The sequence below is a fragment of the Rhynchophorus ferrugineus genome, unplaced genomic scaffold, assembly GCF_030347505.1.
Source record: "Rhynchophorus ferrugineus isolate W39M unplaced genomic scaffold, kcgeb_rfMv2 rfM6, whole genome shotgun sequence".
In the NCBI taxonomy this organism is placed as follows: Eukaryota; Metazoa; Arthropoda; class Insecta; order Coleoptera; family Curculionidae; genus Rhynchophorus; species Rhynchophorus ferrugineus.
In genome coordinates this window covers 21,762,399-21,784,951 of record NW_027472585.1, presented here as the reverse complement: position 1 = coordinate 21,784,951, position 22,553 = coordinate 21,762,399, and the positions used below count along the sequence as shown (strand labels likewise).

At 30.6% G+C, this 22,553-nt stretch overlaps 1 long non-coding RNA gene across 1 annotated transcript; it reads right to left on the bottom strand.

Moving 5' to 3' along the window:
* Positions 1–889: 889 nt before the first annotated feature.
* LOC143198641 (uncharacterized) lies at positions 890–21,991 on the bottom strand. Its single transcript, XR_013006266.1, has 2 exons — positions 21,685–21,991; positions 890–1,107 (listed from the first exon to the last, which is right to left on the bottom strand). It is a non-coding gene; the product is annotated as an uncharacterized LOC143198641 (long non-coding RNA).
* Positions 21,992–22,553: the final 562 nt, after the last annotated feature.

Below are 22,553 nucleotides of genomic sequence, written 5' to 3'. Positions count from 1 at the left end.
TATATTATATGCCACTTACATTTATGACCCACCCATAAATGTCTGGTTGCATTCTAAGCCTTGTTTTAATTTCCAATTATTTTCGAATGCAACATACCGATACGACAATTTTCATTTGTCGGCATATTTACTTACATTGATCATCATAAGTGCAGTTAGCATGCAGGGTAACTCATCAAATATTTTATTGATTTTAATGAACTAAATCAGATCATCTTCTCCTTTACATTTGTAATAATAAAAGTAAAGATATTTCTTGTTCACATTTGTAACAAAATAATAACAATCGTGAAATACAAAGTATGCTTAACCGTAAGCACACGCATAATCAATATCTTCGATTTCTTGATTGTCACATCATCGAATCATTGTACATATTAAGAGATATTTGCATTTCTATATAGATATATATCGAAAATATTAAGCGATTAAAGCCGATAAATATTTGACAACCAATAATAACGTCAATCCTGTGTGAAAATTATACTATTAATGACAGTGACAGTGACACTCTATATGGGAAAAAATGACGTTGTTACTATTTTCCTCACAATTATCTACTCTGAATACATATGCTCAGCATATAATCCTTCCTAGGACTTCTACGAATATTCTAAGATCAAACTTGACGAACAGCAATTCGTTTTAATGTTTATTAAAGATCACAGTTAGTTCTGTATGATTCAGTAGAAACACACTAAATAAAAAATAAAGACACAAATAGTAAGAAATAAATTAGGGAGAAACAGTAAGAATGCAAAAATAAATAAGGAAAAAAACTTAAAAAGAAGAAATAGAATAAAAAGGCAGAAATAAACAAACAAGGAGAAAATAAATCAGATTATCTAATAATACATATTTAAAACTTATCGTTATTTTTTATTTTTATTATTGAAATAAATAACACAGGATTTTGTTAAAAAGAAATAACGTTGGCCTGTTGAATTTGAGACCAAAGCTTCAAGACGCTAATGAACTCACTAATGTTTTTAACAGGACAGATAACCCATCTAACGTTGAATGCCAACACTGGGATCGTGATTGTGATGATCCAGAGACAGCTCCGATAAACTTCTTTTCACGGGTTAGTCTCAAAAGGAGAGCCTTCTACAGTAAAAGAAATAAAAATAAAACATTATTCAAGACACAGCGATGATTTCCATATAGATTTCCAGGCATGTATTAAAGCATTTACATTCCTATTTATATAAGTATCAAAAATTATCTGAAGGACATTTTAAGGAAACATTTTTTCAGAAATAAATTGTAAATGTTAATTTTCAATTAATAATTAATAAAACTTTAAATTAGGTTGTGGGTGGGTCAGACCCGGTATTTATTTATGGAGCTTTATTTTAAGAAGTGATTTTTAGATACTAATATTTTTCAATGTAAGGTTTACAAAATATTCTTATATCTGCGTTTCCCAATAAAAATGATATAATAAGATAAGATATAGACATATATAAGATAAGGGCCAAGAAAACTGCCCTGCGGAACACCCGAATATATTGGGTATAGGTCAGTGTATTCGTCACCTTATTTGACAATAAAATGTCTGTCTGTGAGTTACGATTTCATTAGTTGAAATTGCATATGAGGCTTTTTCAATTTACCATGCGGTCCATTGTGCCACATCTTGTCGAATGTCTGAGAAATATCGAGAAATGCAGCAGAACAATTTTAAGATTCTTCCAGTTATTAGGTCAAAACTAGGAGCTTTTTTAGAATTGATTTCTTTATGTATTCTTTGTTTTACTTCCTTAACATTAAATTTCAACTATTAAGTCAATTATTATTAAGAAAGTTATCCATTATGTATTGAAATTAACCACACAAATCATTAATAGTTACTAAATGTTTAATTAAATTTTTTTTACGCGCGTCATATTTTACTCGCTCGATTTACTGTTCCAAAAATAAGAAAGAAAATTGCTAGAAGGTATAGCCTTGGTTTAAAAAAATATATTTGAAATTTCAGGTTTTCAATCACGTTCTTACCCTACAATGGTTGAGACTAGGTTTTCACTTTTTATGACCGTTACTTTTATGACACCAATAGTAACTCATATGTTTTTTTTTTACAACAGAGCGTTCTGAAAGGTAAGTCTGCACTCCGCCGTGGTTTGAACAGAACTAGATAGAGTTAATAGATACATTTTTATGCTGAAGGTTCTGAGGCAGTTAGAGGCATGAATACTTAAAACATTACTTACAATTAAACTATAATAAGCTTAATGCAAACTCTTATGAACTTCTACATAAGAACAGAAAGGTCTTATTTACCTTTATGACTTCAAATGGTAAGTCTTCCACTGTGATTGATGTAATAAGTAAATTAAAATAAGTAATTAAGTCGAAATACACAACACATATAACAATATATAACACAACACCTAGTCCAATATCGAAATGGATAATGAGAATATTCTAAAATAGCTCAAATTTGGGCAAAGATGAACTAGCTTCAAACTACACTAAAAAGAATTAGAAATAAATTATTATGTTTTAAATATTGGTGCTTCTATTTATAAATAATATTATATTGTTTCACTTTAGTATTATATATACAACTTCTCGTTTTTATGATACTGTTATGGTGTATCATCCAAGAAATGATACTACTTCTCGATATTTAATTAATTACAAATAAATATAAATAATATAATATAACATTTTGTATAATGCCAAATATAACTAAAATTCTCACTAAAAATTTCAGCAAAAGCCCGTAGTTTTTAATATAATTATTCGACAGGGCTATCTTCAACAAGACACTGTAATAAGGAAATTAACAATTATTTCTGTTTGCTTTAATGAATGACAAAATCAATAGAATATGAAGGGATATTTTTGCATGTATTTTTATATTAAATTTTGCTGTAGATTTCTATTCATGCTGAACGAAGGGGATATGAATTACAGAATGGTATATTAAAATTTCAATATATTCTATTTGAAATTATATGCTTGAATTAATGAAAACTATTTATATTCTTTATTTTTTTTACCAGTTAGATTTTAATGTGTTTATAAAATCCATTTTTATTTATTTTACAATTTCAAACTAAAATGCATCTTTATGACTTTTCTTTAATTTGATTTCCTATATTACTGCTTTGCACGTTCGGCTATTTTGTTCAATTCGTTAGACGAAGATGTACGAACCTTTTCCTGTATAAATTGCGAGAGAGGAAAGGACGGAGATAATTGCTTGGAGCAGTTAATTTTATATGCGCCTATATTTTCTGGCAGTAGAATAAGAGAGCCGGAGATGTACATATTCCTTCTCGCACTAACTTTAAAAAATAAAAGGAAAAAATTAATTACAGAATACTATTAACATGCAATTAATAATTTCATTTTAAACGAAGTAGAAGTACTTTTATATTTGAGTGTTCTGTGACTCTGTAATAAGGAATGGAATTTTTTTATGGAATAGAATAATACTCCACAAAAGTTTTATCATATTTTAATATACTAATTGCTATTTTCAAATAATATACTATAATATAATATATATAATAAATATAGACAATACAATAAAAATTAAACAAAACCTAAAGATATACAATAATCATAAACACTAAATAAAATTTAAACATACTTAATCATAGAAAAAAAACTAATTCATGGCATAATTAAAAATGATCGATGAGGACTTTATTTATTATTGAACGGAATTATTTTTAACAAAAATCTATAGAGCAATCGAAATATTATTGCCATAAAAACAGTCAAAATTATTTTACAATTTATCATTCACAATTTTAATCTTTTTTTCCCTGTTACATTACCAATCGTCCAAAATATCGTTCCGAAATGCTGCTGTACAGCAATATACATAAATACATTATATTGTTATTTACAAGCAAACTACCAAAAGAAAATCATAAAACTATATATATGACATATAAATCTATGTAAGCATAAATCGTATACATTTTTGTTAAGGTCGCGGCTAGGACGACAGAGCCAGAACGTTAAAAACCAGTCGAATGAAATTAATAGAACCAAAAATAGTAACAAAAAGTACACGACTGAAACAGTCGATAGTAAATAGTAACAGAATCAATCGGACCAAAAATAGCGACTGAAAACAGTCGACCGAAACAGTCACTGGTAAAAAGTAGTAAAATCAGTCGAACCAAAAATAGTAATTGAAACAGAATATAGTAAAAAGTAGTCAATTACAATACAGTCGATAGTCGATTTCAGTCGATAGTTCCCAACACCAGTTTAAACGATGATGTGAAATAAACAAGGAGAGGGCAGATACCATGAATAATGAATTTTATCTGTTTATCTTTCAGCATAATTTTTAAAATAAATTCCAAAACTATTAACACAAGATAGAAATTAATGCCAAGGAAGATTTCAGGCAGTGGTATTATAGTTGCATCATGACTTTAATTTGTCATGATCTATGTAGCAACGAAAGACGTTTTTAAATAGTTTGGTAAATATATCATTCAGAATTTAATTAAGAAATAGTAGTCATATAAAATTTCAGAGCCAAACGAAAATATACCTGGTCTATCTTGAGGAAAATACAAGCAGGTGTCCCTCATTGGGACCGGTTCTTTATCTTCTGTACACTCGGGACTTGCTTGCATTCAATAAAAATGTCCATTTAAAGATGATAATGAGATTCAATACTAAATCAACCGAAAAATTAGGAACTGTTATTGCTGAAAGGCAATGCTGGACAGAAAAATTACGCACAAAAATAAATCAAAATAAATAAATGAATATAGATATCTCCAACAAAAGGATCAAGGAATTGCAAATAAATATAAATTAACGAGCTAAATATCTTGGCATGACCCTTGATGTTGTAACTCTGGTGGAATCCATAAAATATGAAGAAGTTGAACTGAAGAACAAAAATATTTACTGGTTATAGGGCTGATATTCAGTCATGTCGGAATATAATAAGCTTTTGCTTTACCAGTAGGTCGTGAAACCAGTGAACATTTATGGTGTTCAACTCCAACGTGTTAATAGAAATATTATAAAAAGATTCCAAAAAAGGCACTGCGAGATATTGTTGATGCCCCATGGTATATTTGTAATGACAATCAATATGAGGACATAATTGGAATTGATGAAAGGTAACATGTTGGGAAGATTATACGACCTGAGAGTGGAGGTTGGCATTTTTTCTGGTTAACAGAAAATTAGTGGTACCTACTAATAAAAATAATATAAAAATCGCCCCTTACAGGAAAAAATTGATATATAATTATTTGATCTTGTTTAAGTGACGTTATAAGTAAAATATAATGCCAATTAAAAACAGTTGCATACAGGTTAAACCCCAAGTGCCTACCGTAGAATAAGTACTCTGTAGTTTTAAAACTGTAGCAAATTAACTTATTAGTATGAATTTACTAGTTTGGAATAATAAATAATTATAACGTAAAGATATGTTTTTAATTGTAAGCCTTAGCTTAAATATTGCCCTACATATTCAAATATTAACAATACTTAAATAAACATTTTTAATTGAAATCATTTACTTAAATTTCGAGCTATAAATAGCTCAGGCTTGACGTGCTTTCTGGCGCTACAAACGCGAAAAGCTTAGTTCCAACTAGTAGTGCAGGGAACTATCGACTGAAAATACTAATTACTATTCCAATAAAATACATGCTTCGTCGGTTTTTCTATTCGTGATAAAAGATGGTGGTGTACGAATTCCTTCCCATACTAACTTTGAGAGAGAAAAGGAAAGAGGTAATTATTTGATTCTCTACGCTGTACAGATCAGTTCATTTTAAATAATTTTAAAATAGCAAGTAGCAGTATATGATCGAAAAGTAACGTTATATTATGTAAAAGTAATTGGTTTTTAATTTCATTCCTACATGCTTACAAATTTTTTTAGAACTGTGCAATAAGCATAAAGGAGATGTAAATATTCATATCCAAACTACCTTTGGGAAAGAAAATGAAAGAGAAATTTGCTGTAAATTATTACTGTCAAAATAACAGCATGATTTGGACTAGATGAATTAACTTGATTGTAAAGCAGAATGGAGTAATCAACATTAAATATTTGTGTCGTATTTTCTCAATCAATATTTATCAACTATTAGCAATAGCATCCTTAAAATAATATTTTGGTTTATCGTTAATAAGAAGTATTTTAAGATTATTGTTGGTTAAGACTTGAAAGAAAGGTGTTTTAACATTCGAAAAGCTAGAAAATCGAAATAGTCAATCAAAAAAAACCCAATAGTTGTCAATATAACAAAAATTCAGCCGAAATTATATTCCAGTTTATGAATAAAAATGTTGTTCTTTCCACCTTATTACATTAATAAAAAATACTGAAAAAGTGAGGTGTAAAATGCTGCTTTATTAATGTACAATCTACTATTGTTTACAATCATACTACAAACAAAACATAAAACGTTATATTTGCCTCCATTTTTGAGGAGCTTGAAATTTAGCACGGTTAAAGCTTATACGGAGGAATATTGCGTTACAAATAAATATATAAAACAAAAAACGCTCATATCAAGCAACCAAGAATAGCTGCCAGATAGATGACAAAAAGTATATAAACAAATCAGGGGTAACCCTGAGGGTTAAAAATTAAAAAATAGAAAGATAAGAAAGAAAAATGAGATAAAAGAAAACTTATTATTATTTCACGTATCTGGCGACATAGTATATTATTGTACAAAGAGGTAGTTCAAAAGGTTATTAAGAATTTTCTGCAAATTTTATTGCTATTAACTTATGATTAGTTTCAGGTTTCATTAGTAAATGCATTTTCTACGAATGCACTAACCGAATATTACAGGTAACAAATAAGTGAATTTGTGACATAAGAGTTACAATGAATGTGCCACAGAATGTTAACAGTTATAAAATAGTTTCTTAAGTTTTGGAAAATGAATAGTTAATTTAATGAATGTAAAGACATTCCTTTAATACACATTTCCATATTCCAAAATATAAATTACCTGCTAAAGTCTAAGTTCAGTTTCAAAACTATTTTATTCATATATTCTCTGTTTCAATATACAAGCAAATATTTCAACATTTATTGTTCTATACCTATGTTCATAACTAAAGGTAAAGAAAGATGTTAACATATATTTGACGCACTGAATTTGTTGCAGTTATGGAAATAATCTAACTTAAAAAATATAAGTTATAATCTATAGTGGCGTGGTAATTTATACTTCTTAACACTTATTAAATCTGTTAAATTTTAGTAAATGTTAATGAGTGTTAGTTCTTAAGATAGTATGTATATATTAAAATAATTGTATGTATATATTTCTTATCTTATATTGAAAATACTGTGAAACTGAAAAATACTTCAACTCTATTATGAGATGTGCTATAACATGATTAACTTAATAGATTGTGGTCGAGTTTCGACCGCAGGGCGATCGCTAGTTCCATGTAAATTTATGTAAGCATAACTTCAGCAGTATACATTAAAAACATCGTGGTCGAGAGATTCGGCTTCGGAACTATACGTATATGGGTGGGCGAAATAATCCCACCGCAAGTCAAAATGCTGAAAAGTCGACGTTGCCAAATTTACCGCCAGACTATTTGCTTTATGGATGTAGTTTATTTTAGAAAAATCTTTTATTTAACAAGATTTTCTGAAATTAACTTTTACATTTTATTTTGAAACAAAAAATAATAATATACTAGATACGCTTTTTATTATTTAGTAGAATGTTAGTTTTTGCGTTTAAATTTGGCAACACTGCCGGGTACTGCAAGCTAAGAATTCAAAAGAAATTTGCTCTGATTTAATGTTGCGCATTTATTTGTTTGACTATTAAAGCGTTTGATATGGTTTTTATAAAGTTATATTTTGACGTTCCTTTTCACTTAAAAAGAAGACCTTTTGGTTTAACATTTCAGCGTGTTAACAAGATTACAAATATGAGTCAATGGTAGATTTAGTTTCAGTTGTTACAAATGAGATAAATTAATTAAATTACTTAAATTTTGCAGTGAAGGTAAATTAATATGTCAAGTTTGTAATAAGACATACTTAGTAGCAAGAGAAAGAAACATATTTCACCAAGAGCTTGCTGCACAACGAAAGCGAATGACAAGAAGGATCATCTGCCTACTCTGTGTCCTTAACTTAATGTACTTCAACTTAGCATCTACACATACTGAATTTCGGCAGCACCTTTGTCGGATCCATAATATAGATGTTAAACAATCTAATCTATATTTTAAGAATTTGTAACGCTTTTAAAGTTGGAAGCCATAGAACGATAAAGAAAAAAATAGTATTGCTTAAAGAATTTTTCAGAACTCAATAAGTTAATAAGTTTCAAGAAGCCAAGAAGCTTATACACCAGTGTATAAGAAGTTATCATCAAGGTAGCATTTTCCATATAAGTATCGATATTATTTAACAAGATTTTCTGAAATTAACTTTTATATTTTATTTTGAAACAAAAAGTAATAATATAGTATATACGCTTTTTATTATTTAGTACAATGTTAGTTTTTGTTTTGCGTAAATGTTGCGCATTTATTTGTTTCACTATTAAAGCGTTTGATATGGTTTTTATAAAGTTATATTTTGACGTTCCTTTTTACTTAAAAAGAAGGCCTTTTGGTTTAACATTTCAGCGTGTTAACAAGATTACAAATATGAGTCAATGGTAGATTTAGTTTCAGTTGTTACAAATGAGATAAATTAATTAAATTACTTAAATTTTGCAGTGAAGGTAAATTAATATGTCAAGTTTGTAATAAGACATACTTAGTAGCAAGAGAAACAAACCTATTTCACCAAGAGCTTGCTGCACAACGAAAGCCAATGACAAGAAGGATCATTTGCCTTCTCTGTTTCCTTAACTTAATGTTGTACTTCAACTTAGCATCTACACATACTGAATTTCGGCAGCATCTTTGTCGGATCCATAATATAGATGTTAAACAATCTTATCTATATTTTAAGAATTTGTAACGCTTTTAAAGTTGGAAGCCATAGAACGATAAAGAAAAAAATAGTATTGCTTAAAGAATTTTTCAGAACTCAATAAGTTAATAAGTTTCAAGAAGCCAAGAAGCTTATACACCAGTGTATATGGAGTTATCATCAAGTTAGCATTTTACATATAACTATCGATATGATTATTAGCTTACGAATGAATTGTAGGTAGGGTACAATAAGACATCATTTTTACTATATATTTACATATGAATAATATATATAGGTTGATATAAAACTTATAAATATTACCTTGTATTTTAAAAAAGTATACAGAGTATATTTTACTCCTTGAAGACTAATACTGTGCCGATATCAGAAGTTTGGTTATAAATCAGACAGAGTGACTCACGACCTTCCAAGCAATACTGAATATATTCAAATATTTTTAACGGTGGGGACGCGCCCGCCGGCGCAGTATTTTCAAGATCGTGGCTAGGACAGCAAAACTAGAACGTGAAAATTGAGTTGAATGAAACTAGTAAAACTAAGTCCGAATATAGTAACTGACTGAAACAGTCTACAGTAAAAAGTATTCGGTTACTAATCAGTCGATAGTTCCCAACGCGCGTTTCTTCGTCACATATCACCTTCTATGCGTCTTTATTTTGTGGCAAAACTTAGACTGATTACCCCATATCAATCCCTATGCTTCGGGCCGCAATAAATCATAATCGTTCCCGGAGACGACACGTTCTCGCCGATTTCGCGTGCGTATCGAAGTTGGCCGTGTCGGCGTTATAAACACACAGAGGCGCGCGCGTCGATTATCGCAATATTTAACTTGGAAACATAAAACGGACTTAAGCCCCGCGTTCCGAAACGTTAACTGTTTGATTAAAGTATAGAGGGCGGTAAGTAAAACAGAAGTCGACGGTGGCGGCGGCGGCGGGCGAGGGTCGAGGGGGTCGGGGACGCTGGGTTGTAATTTCGTCGGCGGAGGGGTAGCGAGAACGGCGGAGGGAGAATCGGGAACAATCAATGAGAGTAACCGGGCCCGGGCTCCTCTTAATTCGCTAAAATGGGGAATGTACGGGGGTGTAGGACTGACGAGCGACGTCCTTAATTATACTTTCTCACGGGATACTGGCGGACGAATAATTATTTAATGAGGGAACGGTCGTTTCGGTTCCGCATACATCTGCATCTTCCCGTTTTTCTTTCTGTTTAATTTATAACGATCTATTAGTTGCCGTTCTTCGGATAGAATTGGCTGAAATGGGAGTTAAATTGAACAGTTGGTTGATAGCCTCTAAAACGCAGAACATATCTCTATATCATTATTTTCAACAGGCACCTCTGAGTAATATTTTCGTGGTAATCGCAGCAACAATGCAGACTGAACTGAATATTATGTTATATTGTTATGTTATTTGTAATATTAAATACATTTGATCGACTTCGCAGATATTTGATGACTCAGCCCTTTCATGCGGTAAAGTGTGTGTATTCCATTATAAAGTGCGGTTTAATATACGGTAATATATTGAATAATAAAAATAAAATTGTATGGTACTATTTTTAAATACTGTCATTATCAAATTTATTCCTAATGTGTTTAATTAGGTTAGTGAAAGTTCAGCTACATTTTCGTTTTTTTTTTAACTGAAAACATTACCTATATTTGGCGTAGCGTTAATTTTTTAATTTCTAAATTCATCTTCTTCACCACGTTGCATCAATAGTTCAATGTGTGTAACGGGGAGAAGAAGAAAAGGAATCAAGGCCCCAAGATGGCAGGTGAGATTCTGCCTAAACGTGTAATTAAACAAATATTTCAATATAATTATTAAGAAAAGTAATCTATGAATGCTGTGTTTATATTTACCTATAGTTTTAATTATCTCCCATTCGTACTAAATTTTGAATGCAGCTAATAATGATATTAACACCGCTGTTTTAACATGTTGTCTTTGTGAATCATTGTATTTGATACATTGAGTAAACTAATTGTCAATTTAGCTATGTGCACATAATGGGTTTCAAAATTAATTTCTCTATCTAGTGGCATAAAACTAAAATTTGGAATATAGACCTTCAATTATTGAATTAACATTAATTGTTGAATAATTTAATTTTATTAAAAGTCTTTTCTTTCAATTATTAAGTTCTTAATGTACTATATATAATCCTTGAAATTCACAGGGGGTTCATATACATGATAAAATAATTATTGCATATTTCAATATCATAACAATCAGTACATATAATTTTTGCCTTTTAGTAATGTTTTGGAGTTGAAAATAATTTTGTGGCGATCTTGAGGTATGTCGAATTTTACATTGTGGAATAGCTATCTACAAAATACCCAAAAATATAATTCCAGACGTTGAACACGGGCGGGGTGCTAGCAGCACTAACTATGAAACGATAACGATTATCTTGCAACCCCGAGACGTTTATCTGGGATGTTATTGAAGGGTACTTTCGATTATTGAGTAACCGACAATCGTTTGGTTTAAATGTGCCACCATCGACTTCCCAAGTCTCATCTACAGGAAAATGCAGCACCGATCTCTTTTATAATTTGTATTTTCTTAATATTTTATATCGCCAATAAATAACGGTCACATAATGTAAACACCACTGCTTCATTTTCTTTTACCTCTATTCATCGAGCCATATAATTTACCCTAAAATTTTATTATTGCGCTATTCATCGGTCGTAAGTGATGATTTCTGATACCATTTCATTGATTCGGGAACAATCACTTTTTAATTAGACAAAATTGAACAGTTGGTTGATATCCTCTAAAATACAGAGCATATCTCTATATCATTATTTTCAACTGGCATCTCTGAGTAATATTTTCGTGGTAATCGCAACAATTATATTATTTGTAATATTAAATATATTTAATCGACTTCGCAGATATTTGCTGACCCAGCCCTTTTATGCGGTACAGTGTGCGTTTCATTATAAAGTGCGGTTTAATATACGGTAATATATTGAATAATAAAAATAAAATTGCCAACATATGGTACTATGTTGAAATACTGCCATTATCAAATTTATTCCTAATGTGTTTAATTAGGTTAGTGAAAGTTCAACTACATTTTCGTTTTTATTAACTGAAAACATTACCTATATTTGGCGTACTGTTAATTTTTTAATTTCCAAAATCATCTTCTTCGCCACGTTGCATCAATAGCTCAATGTGTGTAACGGGGAGTAGAAGAAGAAGAATCAAGATCCCAAGATGGCAGGTGAGATTCTGCCTAAACGTGTAAACAAACAAATATTTTAAATAATTATTAAGAAAAATAATCTATGACTGGTGTTTTTATATTTACGTGTAGTTTTAATTATCTAATGTTTATGTTATCGAGCGTCTTTTGTACATATGGAATATGGCAAGGATAGGTAATCGCGCTGAATAGTACTGATAGATGATGGTAGTAACACTTTTAATAGTAATAATAGATAACAAAAATTGTATGTAATAACAATAATAAACAATAGCTATGATGTTCATGATCGATAATAGACAGCAGTGATCAACATGCTACGATACAAAGGGGGTGAAGCCACAAAACTCGCTAATTACTTATTAGCTTACTATTATTACTAGCTTACCATACATCACTAGCATTAAATATAATAGAGGTTTAATTGGATCAAGAGACGACAAACAGGCGACATACTCTGTTACCGGTGTTAGGTTGATTGGTTGATTGGGAGGTTATACATATGACAATAACGCTCCATACACATAGTCCAAAAATATTGAAATTCATATAAACAGCCCTTGTTGTGGGGTTTTCGCGTTTAAGCCTACAAATACCACGGAAAATAAGAATCGACTCCCGACATGTTGGTTTCCCTATATCATTGAAACCTTCTGAGTAAGCAAAGATGCATCACCAGAAAAGGTATCGTACCAGGTACCATACGTCTAACAACTTCTTGAACAATTGAAAATGCCCTCAAACATTTAAAAAATTATTTGACTTTATTTCTTACGCTGTTAGTCGAAAAACTTTCATCGAGCTGTTTCGAAAATTCAAGACCAAACTTTATTGGAAATAGAACAGAAGCAGAACAAGAACAGAACTGCAACAGAAGTTCAAAGATACTTTGAGTCAAAAATAGACCAATTTACAAGCCATAACCTGATGGTGATAATGATAGGTGACATGTATTTAATTTAATTTCAGTACTATTAAGTTGTTTTTAACGTACCCATATACTATTTCATTTCTAAGCGCAGAGTCCTACTTATATATTTGATATTATTCCCACATTTGTTAGTAGTCGCACTTAAGTTCTAGATCAGAGTTATTTAGTTTTTTGTTGTGGTAAAGTTTGTAGATATCCACTTGACCTGATTTATTTCTTTTCGTAATTTCTTGTTCCGTCTATTAGTTTACCGTTAGATCCTTCAACTTTCTTTATACATGATTATTGATTTTTGTTTGTCTATATCATCCGTGAATCTAGCTATCATAATTCTCTCTATATACTAGGGCACTTTTCCATGTATTTCCCTCAACTCAAAATATTTATCATCTGGGCTGTTTCTGGAGAGTTTATTGCGGATATGTGATATTAAGGATATGGAAATATTTCTACATATTGTTTCAAAAGTATTTGTCATGCCTTTGTGCGGGACTTTGTAGAACATTTATGTCCAGGATATTAAGCATATTTATATATGGAATTTTGTTCTATGGCCAACTTGATTTTAAAATTTTGTATGAACCGAAACTAATAATTTTATTTTTGCCCTCAATGCGTTTTAGATACAATGGTTAACACAGAATAAAGTCTGTATGATTAAACCTTACCTAGTTGCTTGGGTATCGTATTCATTTCCACCGCTTTTTTTCAATTTACAGATATACATTACATTACATTTACATTTACAGTTTACATACCTTTCAATCTATGCACTGCAATAAATACATTAGAAAAACTTATTACAGCTTTTATTAGTATTTGGTTTAATATTTCTAACCAATTCGAATTACGATTCTTTCCATCCATCCATCATTCCTTTACGATTATCTCCTTGGTTAGTTCTTTTGAAATACCTGATGTGATAGTTTCAGAGTATATATATATATATATATATATATATATATATATATATATATATATATATAATCCCCTCTCAATTGTGATTTTATTAATAATTTACTTATAATATAGATTAAGAGCCCAACGAATAAGGATGATATTTAGATTGTATTAAATGAAATTATCTCGTTTACGAGAGGGTGATCCTCCCCTCCATCTCAAAACCGATTAGATGCACAATTATAGCGGGATAAATTGAGCGATCACGATGCGAATGCGCCTGATGGCGCGTCTGCTTGAAAACCTCGATTTTATTAAAGTAATGTTTAGAGGCGGTCGTTGCTCCATTATGCTGTTTGTTCGGCCGGCATATTTATGGGCATTGGGGGCTCGATAAATCAGGGCCGCCGCTGGATAACGAGAAAAAAGGAACTAACGACAGGAAACTGGACAGGAAGTTATCGGAAGAAACGCTCGGCCCGATTCTGCTGACCACTTAACTGCCATTACACCGGCTTTAATGTCCTGAGGGCTCGTTATCGACCACAATAGAAAATATGCCTTCGTTCTATTTTACTGCTGCTCGAACACATATTTCAAAACAGAAAGCTTTTATTGAACAATCGATGTCTTTATTGTTAAAAAAATGCGCCATTTTATTACAATTACCGCTGTAAATTATTATTTATTTTAGATATAAGGTATCTCCAAAAGTGTTATATTAAGGTGTCCATTGAGAACGTATTTTATTACTTACTAGATACACTCACCATACGTTACAATATCTCATAAACTAGTGTTGTACAACATATTATAATAAAATTGTAAATAAATATGAAGTGAATTTTTTTAAAATTTTGTCACAGATGTCTATTTACTAAAATAGGAAGTATGTAAAGTATTAAATAACATAATATATGTTAATTGTTAAAAATAATTGTTTTAATATTTCTCGCTTTTTTCAGAAAGATGAGTTTTGTAGTTTGTATTAAGTTATAAGTGCATACAAATGTCAATCAAGTAACTCTCAAAAAATTCAAGCACAATCAAGCATAACACTTACTGAACAAAGACAGCAGCAATTAGCAGTAAATTAATCAAATGATTCCAAGCATTTAAGTTCAATTCAAGACATCTAAAAGGACGAAAAATGGCACACTGATTAAACAACTGATTGAACAACTTTCTATGGCGTATTATGGCTAATAATGAAAATAGCATCTAGTACGGCGATCTCAATCCTAAGAAGCCAAAACCATAAAATCTAGCTTGGTATATGGGGATGTAAGTAAGGTGTAGTATATTATAAGAAACTAAAAGGAAGGAAATGTTGCCAGTACCGGCATACTATTGGAAATAAGACAAGCAATAGCGTGTAACACACGTGTCTAAATCACGCTCTTGTTTGACAACGCTCGCCCATACCTTGCGTGATATATCATAAACACACTCGTAATTCGGATGAGAAATCTCGCTGCACCTGGCATACTCATCGTATATGCCAACAGACCTTACTGCTTATCAGACCAACGTCATTTCGACAGAGTACGGCTATGTAGCCGCAGAAAGATAGAAATAGAAGAACCTGATCAATTTGAATAAAATGATTAAATCAAAATGATTTTGGTTATTACTTAGTACCAATTTCTCTCGATAAATACCATTTTACAAAAAAAAAAATACGAAATGAAATAAAAGCCTCTAATATTAGAATTCATATGTCATTTAACCCTCTTGTAGCTCCACAAACAGATATAACGATATATTTGCAAACCTTTTTAAAATTTTAATTAATATTCTACAAAAATTTATTGGACTGTTGTATTGTTGAAATGAGAACAATATCTTACTGTGTCTGGTCTGTTCAATAGCTGGTTTGCTATATATTAATGTATACACTATTCAATTCCGTATACTCAACTATTATAAATTGTCCTTTAGCATTTCTTTCAATTAATTTAGTATGTTACTTGCTAACTTAATTCAATTATTATGTTCTAAACAACATATCGTTTCTAATATAATCTTCTAAATTCACAGTTGCAGTTGAAAATTTAATATTTAAAACTCAGCGACTGTTGACGTTAAATATTTAGTTGCAGTTATTCTCGCGTTATTTTATTTCTGCAGTGTTCTAACAGAAAATATTATCTTCTGTTTCCCCCCTTCCCGTTAAAAAGTCCTTCTGGCCATCCGTGGACAACACTAATGGTACTTTTTTCCAATTCCTATTCGCTGTTTGCAGAACAATTATATTTCGCAAATGATAGCTACTGGTAGAGACTTGCATTGCTGTTCTTATTCTTAAAAAATACATGGGAGATTAACACTTAATAATTTTTGGCATTCGGTTATAATTATCCGAAATCATTAAGAATATTTCCTACAAAGGTACTCGTATGTATGATCTCGCCACACAATGAAAAGATTAAAGAGATTATACAAACAAATATTTTTACTTGACGTAAATTTATAACACATGCCGCATACAGCTAAATATTTAAGTATATTTTACTAACTTTCCGTAAAATATGACAAATGTTACAATAAACTTTAATTATTTTTCCTTTGATATTGATGCGTTGTGAATGTCTACTGGTAATAATACAAAATTTGACAAGGAGAACCATTTTGTCACGCCAGAAATTATAATCATATGAATTAATTATTGTAACGGATTTAAGCTTTTAGTCCCATTCGTACTAAATTTTGAATGCATCTAATAATGATATTAACACCACTGTTTTAACATGTTGTCCTTGTGAATCATTGTATTTGATATATTGATTAAACTAATTGTCAATTTACCTATGTGTACATAATGGGTTTCAAAATTAATTTCTCTATCTAGTGGCATAAAACTAAAATTTGGAACATAGTTCTTCCATTATTGAATTAACATTAATTGGAAAATAATTTTATTTTATTAATAGTCTTTTCTTTCAGTTATAGAGTTCTTAATGTACTATATATAATCCTTCAAATTCACAGGGGGTGCATATAGATGATACAATAATTATTGCATATTTCAATATCATAACAATCAATACATACAATTGTTGCCTTTTAGCAATATTTTGAAGCTGACAATAATTTTGTAGCGATCTTGAGGCAAGTCGAATTTTACATTGTGGAATAGCTATCTACAAAATGCCCAGAAATATAATTCCAGGCGTTGAACACGGGCGGGGTGCTAGCAGTACTAACTATGAAACGATAACGATTATCTCGCAACCCCGAGACGTTTATTTGGGATGTTATTGAAGGGTACTTTCGATTATTGAGTAACCGACAATCGTTTGGTTTATATGTGACACCATCGACTTCCCAAGTCTCATCTACAGGAAAATGCAGCACCGATCTCTTATAATTTGTAGTTTCTTAACATTTTATATCGTCAATAAATAACGGTCACATAAAGTAAACACCACTGTTTCATTTTGTTTTACCTCTATTCACCGAGCCATATAATTTACCCTAAAATTTTATTATTGCGTTATTCATCGGTCGTAAGTGATGATTTCTGATACCATTTCATTGATTCGGGAACAATTACTTTTTAATTAAACTTGAAGACCGTTTTAGTGTGCTTGTTGATATACGAACTGTCTTTTGCTTTGTGGCAATACAACCTCAAATAATTCAGTATCCGTATCCAGTCGTTCATTTGTTTTCAATGGAGTATACAAATCTGTATTTTCTTCTACGTCATTCTTAGATCCATTCCAATATGTGCATTTATTAGTTAGTGATTGTGAAAGGAATACAATTTTTATATTCATTTATTTTCAAAATAAGATGATACTGTTCTGGATATAGTTTATAATTATGTTCAATATTGATAGAATGACATGTTATATATTTCAATATGAATAAGTAAATAAGATATGTTGTATTGACTACATAAGATGGTCAGTACGTTGGTTTACCAACAGATTGGCATAAATCATTAGCTTGTTTAATTGTCTAAAAATGTTTACCCCTTGTGGGGATAGGTCGACCCTATGCTGTTTATTTAACATTAAAATGACATTTAATTATGAATTAGTTTCCTAACTATTTTAAGAGCTCCAGGTAATTGTCCTTTCTAGTTCATATCTAGGTCGGCATGATGCAACAATTGTAGATCCTTTATATTTTTACAGATGTTGCCGATATTTCATAATAAAATTAGATCGACATATTAAACCCCGGTAAATTAGAAACTTAAACAAACATTTCTTATACATCTAGTTAAATAGTTGGAATTACTCCATTTTTGTTATACATAATGTACTAGGAGGTTATAAGGAAATATGCGTTTACAACACTGTATAGTTTGAAATGTAGAATCAGAACAAAATGGACTCTAAATTACTGTAAAAGAGCTATGCAAAATACATGTTTTCCTTTAGTTCAAATACAAATTATAAAACACTATAAAACATATGCATGGAAATAAGCGGATAAATAAAAATAGGAAGTACAAAATATTTGTAAGTCCTGTATTAACAAAATAGTTAAAACACAAAATACAATCAGGTGTTAGGTTATGTAAATAGTACAGAATTATTCCTCATCAGTTTATTAATCCGTAAAAGAAATTTCTTTCATGATTTTTGAATGTATTATCCGACAAACTGCCTCTTTTTTCAGAATTAGAAAACTTTTACTTACATTTGGACAGCACTGAAGTGTGGTAAATACTGTGGTTTATAGTTTGGAAAACTGACTAATTCTAACTCAGTTTTCGATATCTGTGGTTAACCACTGCGCCTCTTCGCAAAAACTGTAAATCCAACATCGTCTTTACTAGTACTGCCATTCAAGACATGATTGACGAGATTTTGTATTATTTGCCTCTCATCTGTTTAAATGTTTTTGTCAAGCAATGCAATTTCTAAGAAGGGTCGTAGCATTTTCTCAATATGGTTCCATATATTTAACTTCCCAAATAATCTTTCTAAGCTATCTTTTAGCGGTAATGCCTCAAATTGCAATCCTAGGTACATGTAGAATGAATTCAACCATCTATCGCAATATTTGTACTGATAAACTCAACTGATAACACAGAAGTCTCCTGACTATAATCGTTCAAGCATGAAAATAACATTTGAATTTTAAAAATTATTGTGTAATTTGCTGGTAAAATAAATACATTCAAATAAAATTAAATATATCCAATAAATATATCAAGCAACCAGCAAGAGCCATCAAATCGGTAACACATAATATATAAACAAATGTTTTAGGCTCTATATTGATTGAACTTGGTCGATCCGGAAAGTGAGAAGGTTAAGAAACTATAGATATATTAACTTACTCTATCTTAGTTATTAATAAGTTTCATTCAATTCTTAATATTTTATGTCGTCAATAAATAACGGTCACATAATGTAAACACCACTGTTACATTTTGATTTAGCTCCATTCACCGAGCCATATAATTTACCCTAAAATTTTATTATTGCCTTATTCATCGGTCGTAGGCGATGATTTCTGATATCATTTCATTGATTCGGGAACAATTACTTTTTAATTAGACCTGAACACCCTTTTAGTGTGCTTGTTGATATTTCTTCATTGCTTTACGTATTGCAGCTACGAACTGTCTTTTGCTTTGTGGCAATATAACTTCAAATAATTCAGTATCCTTATCCAGTCCATCAAATGTCCAGCCATCAAATCGGTAACACATAATATATAAACAAATATTTTAGGCCCTATATTCATTGAACTTGGTCGATCCGGAAAGTGCGAGGGTTAAGAAACTATAGATATCTTAACTTACTCTCTCTTAGATATTAATAAGTTTCATTTAATTCTAAGCAGAGTTGTGTAAGATTTTGTATTACTTATCGATATTTTATTATTCTTATTTTATATGACATATCGATTAAGAAAAACATGATCTGATTTACTTTTATTTTCCATTATTTCTAGCGGAAAAAATAATGGGTACGGTTTACCGGTAGAAAAGATGTGAAAGACAAACAAGACATATGCAAAAATTTCGAATGAAATATAGATTAACAAAAATCCAGAATAACAAAAATCGTCGGTTTTCTTCGCTTGCAAGATATTTCCATTTTCAGAAGCAGCTTTTTCAGATTCATAATATAAATATCTAACAATACATTTTTATTTTTACGAATTTCAATTAATTTGATATCTGGTAAACTCAGTTATTATCTGGTAATAGTAAAAGTAGTTCTTGCTTACGAACTGGTAGTAAATGACAAGGAACTGGACACTTACCAAAGCAGTGTTAATTTTAAAAGATTTTTATGTAAATTTTATTGGGATTCACTTCTAATTTATTTCAGATTTCATTAATAAATGCATTTCGTAACGAAGCCGCAGTAATATATTTCAGATAATAAATGCCTTAATTTCTGCATCAAGAGTTGAAAGGAACGTTTTAATTTCTCATTTGTTGGTGAGCTTTTAATCCGCATGTGGAACACAAGGCAAAGTAAAAGTCAGTGGATTAACAAAGGCCATAGAAGACACATTAGAGATAAGCTATTTGTAATGGTGATATTCCAGAATATTCTTTAAAACAATAGTTTAGAATAAATAAATTTACTGACAGGAAAAATATGACAGCTACTCTTTTGAATATTGAATAGTGGAATAAATAAGTAAACAACGATGCAATTTTAATTTAAAATCTAGGTAAACAAACTAATCTTTTATCAAATAAGTCCGGTTTTTTAATTATTTTATTAAATTTAATATTCTTCAATATTCATTTTAGGTGAAAAATATGTAGAAAACGAAGTAATAAAAATATGTAGATAATGTGAAACTATCTACATATTCCTAAATGGAACTACATATTACTCTATTACTTTAATATAATTTTTATATTTTAAATTATAAAGTTCTTAATTGTGTTCGTGATTGTTCTAGTTAATATGCAAATAATTATTACTTAATTTAGTATTCCATGTTTACGATTATTACATAAAATTAATACACATTTATATTTGATGCTCTGAAGTTTTTCTGAAATTGATCTGTATAACAATCTTACTCATGTTCAGTGACAGAGTAACTTAAGCTTATTAAAACTTTGGTGATTGTTAAGACTTAATGGAAATTAAGTTTATTAAATGTCATTTAAAGAAGGTTAGTCTTAGTTTGCATTCATTTCTCGGACATTTGCTGCCGTAACTAATGCTATATATCAAATATATTTCTGACATTATATCGAAAATATTCTCAAAACAAGTTCTAGTAATATTAACATATGATTTGTAGATGACTCTCTTTAGTTTGTTATGATAGAAACCTGATTAACTTTATAAATTGTGGTCTAATTTCGGGCACTAGGCGATCACTAGTACTAATAAAGTTTCTAAATATATTTTGAAGCCATAAGTATTTGAAATACTAATTACAAAATATATTCTCAAATAGTAGCTGTGTAATACGTAAAAGTATATATTTTTATTATTTTTATTATTTTTATTTATTTAAGTAATTCGAATACTGTGCAACCTTGTCAAATTATGAACAAAAATAAAAATATTTCTGTGTTGATACTTTCTACGTTGATTAATAAAATGTATTCGAGTTGAATTTAAAATTGAACGTCGCTATGGAAAAAATCCAATTCCGGGCGAGGAAAAAATGGTAATAATCATGCAAAGGAGGAACAATTCCAATTAAGGAAGCAGATTACCTGCTTATCCGGAATTAATTTCGTGTTCATCTGGCTGGCCTTCACCCTGCCTCACGGCTCAATCAACACGGGCGGCGTTGACTCGGTATACCCCGGGCGTCGGGGGGTGGCCCGACGGGGATGGGGTCGGTTTGGTCAAGGGTACGGGCTCGATGAATATTAATTGTCATTTACGGCTCTCAATTACGAAGATATCGGCCGTCGTTTGCATACGAAAGCCATTATTTCTTATCGGGGTGCGGCACGGCCACGATGACAACGACAGCGACATGACGTTGGCGTCCGATCTTTTATTCGATGGCGCTCGGAAAATTGCATTCGGCGATTTGCACTTGTTACTCGGGGACGAATTTGCGTTTAGATGCTCGAGCAATGAGAAGCTAGTCGTGCCGACTAGCCCCTCTATGTGACATAAGTACGGATGTGTTGAAACTGGACGACAATTTAATAATATCGTTGCGACGCAACCATAAAATAAAGACACAAGGAAATAAAGACATACATAGTCTATTCACAGTAATACTAACTAAATCATTATGATCGAATTTATACTCTATTGCTATTTGCAAATTTCCTTTAAAGTTAGACGCTATTTTCTTTTACGTCTTCTTAAGAAAATATACAAAAATATCTGATGCGTCCGAACCTGTAACCGAGTCAGACTGCAAAAGGTCAAGATTGTCAAACGCCTACAAAATTCTTCAAGACATTACTGTAGATAATTACAGATGCAATCGGCAAATGTTTCAATTCTCTCCATGTATTGATAAATTTTAAATCGCTGCTTATTATCATTCTGACTGAAAATCTCGCATTCATTAGATAGTCAGGAAGATATTAGTTCCCTCTTGCCTTGTAAAGTACGTATT